Here is a 4,899-nt window from a genome sequence, read left to right as displayed (position 1 = left end):
TGACTGTGCTATTGATTTCGTGTCGGATATATAATTTATCTGGGCCGGAGCGCAATGGTATGAGGGAGTATATTAAGAAGAGTCTAAATAAAGGACACATTAGACCCTCTGTGTCTCCTATGGGGGCGGGGTTCTTTTTTGTAAAAAAAAAAGATGGAGACCTCAGACCATGTATTGATTATCGTGAATTGAACAAATCGCCATTAAAAATCAATGCTCTCTCCCATTGATTCTCGTATCAAAGAAGGGGACGAATGGAAGACTGCTTTTAATACTCCGGAGGGACACTCTGAATACACTGTCATGCCTTTTGGGCTCAGTAATGCTCCCGCAGTCTTTCAAAATTTTATGGATGACATATTCAGGGAATTTATCAGTAAATTTATGATTGTATATCTTGATGATATTTTGATTTTTTCCCCGACTCGGCATTACCATGTTATTCATATCAAACAAGTGCTCGAAATTCTAATAAAAAATCAGTTATCTGTCAAATTAGAAAAATGTGTTTTTGGGGTACAAGAAATCTAGGTTATATCCTTACTCCACACTTGTTTAAGATGGATCCTGGTAAGGTACAGGCTATTGAAGACTGGGTACGGCCATCTTCCCTTAAAGGGTTTCTACCACCAGAAATACTGTTATGTAGCTGACTGACATTAGAGATTCGCTAATGTCAGCACTACATAACAGTATGTTTCTAACATTAGTCCCTGCAGCCGTTTTTGTTAAAAAAGCACTTTTATAGATATGCTAATGAGCCTCTAGGTGCTATGTGGGCGTCATTAGCACCTAGAGGGCTCCGTCCACTAACCATTTCAGCCGCCCATCGCGTCCCTCCAGCCCGCCCCGCTCCTGTTGATTGACGTGAAACTTCTCAGTATCTCGTACCAATTCCCGCGCCTGCGCCGTGCGCTTCTGTCTTCGGCGCAGGCGCAGTGAGTGAATGCCGCGCTCCTGGTGCCGGCTTCCTCATTGTAACGTAGTTGGCGCAGGCGCAGTGAGGAACCCTTAACCGACTTAACCAAGAAGGGGGCGGATCTTGTTAACTGTCCTGTGGAGGCCATAGAAGCCTTCGAAACTCTTAAAAAATCTTTTGGGAACGCCCCAGTCTCGATTCAGCGGGATCAAGAGAAACCTTTTCTGGTGGAGGTCGATGCTTCTGAGGATGGGGTGGGGGCTATTCTGTCTCAGGGACCCTCTAACCTCACTAATCTAAGACCTTGTGCTTTTTTTTCACGAAAATTCTCTCCTACTGAGAGGAATTACGATATTGCCAATTGTGAATTGTTAGCCATTAAATGGGCATTTGAGGAGTGGAGACATTTTTTTGGAGGAGGCCAAACATTGCATCACTGTTCTTACTGATCATAAAAATGTATTATTTCTCGAATCTGCTAAATGCCTGAATCCTCATCAGGCCAGATGGGCATTGTTCTTCACGCGTTTTAACTTCTCTATTACTTTCAGGCCAGGAAGTAAGAATGTGAAAGCTGATGCTTTGTCTCGAAGCTTTTGTGCGTTTCAACCTCCTGACACTCCTCCTGAACCTATTTTGCCGGCTAACATCATTGTGGCATCTTTATCCGCTGATCTTGCTTCTGACATTGAGGCGGCACAACACCTAGCTCTGGAGCAGACACCCACAGATAAGTTATTTGTTCCTGGTCATTTCCATCTCCGGCTGCTGGGTGAGTGTCATGATTCTGTTTTATGTGGTCATCCTGGTATTGAGGCCACCAGGGAACTGGTGTCTAGGTCTTATTGGTGGCCCACGTTATCCAGGGATGTCAGTTCTTTTGTCTCTGCTTGTGAGGTATGTGCCAGATCCAAGATTCCTAGAACACGCCCTGCTGGTGAATTAAGACCATTACCCATTCCCAGTAAAGCCTGGTCACATATTTCTATGGATTTCATTACTGACATGCCACCCTCTGAGGGTAAATCTGTGGTTTGGGTAGTGGTCGATAGGTTTAGTTAGGCTACTTTCACACCTGCGTTAGGTGCGGATCCGTCTGGTATCTGCACAGATGGATCCGCACCTATAATGCAAACGCTTAGATCCGTTCAGAACGGATCCGTTTGCATTACCATGAACAAAAAAAAAAAAAATATATATATATTTTTTTTTTTTTGTTCATGATAATGCAAACGGATCCGTTTTGACTTTACATTGAAAGTCAATGGGGGACGGATCCGTTTGAAGATTGAGCCATACTGTGTCATCTTCAAACGGATCGTCCCCATTGACTTACATTGTAAGTCTGGACGGATCCGCTTGCCTCCGCACGGCCAGGCGGACACCTGAACGCTGCAAGCAGCGTTCGGGTGTCCGCCTGCTGAGCGGAGCGGAGGACAAACGGAGCCAGACTGATGCATTCTGAGCGGATCCGCATCCACTCAGAATGCATTAGGGCTGGACGGATCCGTTCGGGGCCGCTTGTGAGAGCCTTCAAACGGAACTCTCAAGCGGAGCCCCGAACGCTAGTGTGAAAGTAGCCTAAGATAGTACATTTTGTTCCTCTGGCCAAGTTCCCAAATGCCAAGACTCTAGCTTCTGTTTTTATTGAGCAAGTGGTACGATTGCATAGAGTTCCGGAGAACATTGTATCTGACAGGGGTGTTCAGTTTGTTTCCAAGTTTTGGATTGCCTTTTGGCACGCTTCCCTACCCCCTTGTGACAGTTGTATGGTCACCCACTGTCCCTGGTATGGTGTCCTCCTTTTGGGGGTTATACAGGGTGACCCACGAAAAAGTAGCCGGCCTTCAGCGATAGTATGACAAGATGAACAAGCGAGTGGATTGTTTTCTTTTAATTACTCACAAGTCACAAAAGATGCTGAAAGTGGTCCCCGTTCACGTCTATGCATCTTTGGGCATGACGGATTATGTTGGCTGATACTTCTTGCCAGGGTTGTAGCTAAAGGCGCATGGGCCCTGCTGCAAGAGTTCAGCTTGGGACGCTCTTCCCTTAATGCTTTGTGGCCAGGGGGCAGGGAAGCAGATTGCCTTCCTGCGCCTGAGGCAAAAATTAAAAAGCCCCACCCCCATGCCAAATTCTTGACCTTACCCCTTCCCTCCAGCCAGAGGTGTAACTTGACCAGCATACACTTTCTATAATACTGGTGTGTTCTGATATTGGCACAAAGGTCTTTGGGCCCCCGATACCTCTGCACCCCCTATAGCTACGCACCTTCTGCTTGCAGCTCTTCAACAGTGATGCTGTGGATAGTGTTTGTGATGTTCTCCTTGAGTTCATCCAGGGGATGTGGATTGTTAGTGGACACTTTCTCTTTTTCATTTACCTATAGATAAAAATCTCATGTGGACAGGTCTGGGGATCGTGGTGGCCATAACTCCTTACTCACAGTAAGGGGCAGACTGGGAACTTAAAGGGATTCTGTCATCACATTTTACCCCCTACAGTAAAACATAGCTACTTGTACGTCTCTCTGAGCTGTATTAAATGATGCCCTTATTAACTAATAGTCTTGATTTATTTATTTATAAAATCGATTTTAGTGATATGCTAATGACTTACATAAGGTGCCCAAGGGGATGTCCTTTCCTATCTTGGTGCCCAGCCGCACCCCTCAGCGCCGCCTTTTTGATTCCAGAACTGCCTCTAATATAATATATTCAAGAGCCGGCGCGCTGACGTAATCCCTGAGCCTGTTTGAAATCCCGAGCGTGTGCACTGCACACTGTAGTCTGCGCCCGTGCGGGCTACAGGTAATGACATCGTCGAGCGAAATGCACATGCTCATAGTTCGCTGCTCTGTAAACAGCTCATGAACCTGTGCCAGTGTTGCCCCATCTTGTTGGTAAAAGGAGGACATTTTTTCTTCTGTAGCATCACTGTTGAAGAGCTACAAGCAGTATCAGCCAACATAATCCGTTGTGCCCAAAGATGCATAGATGTGAACGGGGACCACTTTCAGCATCTTTTGTGACATACTATCGCTGGAGGTGGGCTACTTTTTCGTGGGCCACCAAGTATAATGGATCATGTCCACTTGTCTGTTACCCCTGATGAAGCTGCACATAATCCATGGCGGCGATACGCATGGTGCATAGCCGTACAGCACTTTAAAAGAGGTCCCTTCCTGATTATTTCTTCAGGTCGTATATGTTTCCACGCTATATCATAATTGTTTGCACTGCCACTTCATAGACTTTGCACATATGATGTCACATCATGTTTTTGGGGATTATATTTAATCATGTCTATATACTATTGATTATTTTATTTTTTTTATTAATAGCGAGCACTTTAGAATTTATTCTGGACTATTTCGTGTATTGATTAGAGATGAGCGAATTTCATATTTTGAAATTCGTTCACACTTCGTTTATTGGTAAAAAGTGAATAGCGTTATGCATTCCGTTACCACGGACCATAACGCAATTCTATGACGGAATGCATAACGGAATGCCATTCCGTTATTCATTCCGTCATGATAGAAGTCTATGGGCTGCAAAACGGATGTGTCCTGTTTCCATTATCCAGGAGAGGACTTCCCTGCATAACAGGGGAAGTGTGAACAAATTTCCAAATATGAAATTCGCTCATCTCTAGTTATGAGTGTGGTAAACCTAATAATAAAGTACCATATGCAAAGAGAACTACATTTAGGTGGCCACTAGAGGGCATATTACAAACTGGGTACGGGAATTCATTTCTAAGGCTTCCGTTACATAAGCATGCGGTTAATAAAACACTGCTCACATAATTCCTACGCAACTATAGGCGCATCCACAGTATATAATTCCCCGAAGAACACTGTAAACGATAACCTGGAATTTGCCAGCATAAGTCATGGCCGTTCGAATAGAGAACGTCATTTTAGCTATGGAAATGACGCCACGGAGAGGCCACCAATCAGAAGGCTCGAGAGT

This window comes from Bufo bufo, chromosome 3 (assembly GCF_905171765.1).
Source record: "Bufo bufo chromosome 3, aBufBuf1.1, whole genome shotgun sequence".
NCBI classification, from domain to species: Eukaryota; Metazoa; Chordata; class Amphibia; order Anura; family Bufonidae; genus Bufo; species Bufo bufo.
This window is presented reverse-complemented; position numbering follows the sequence as displayed.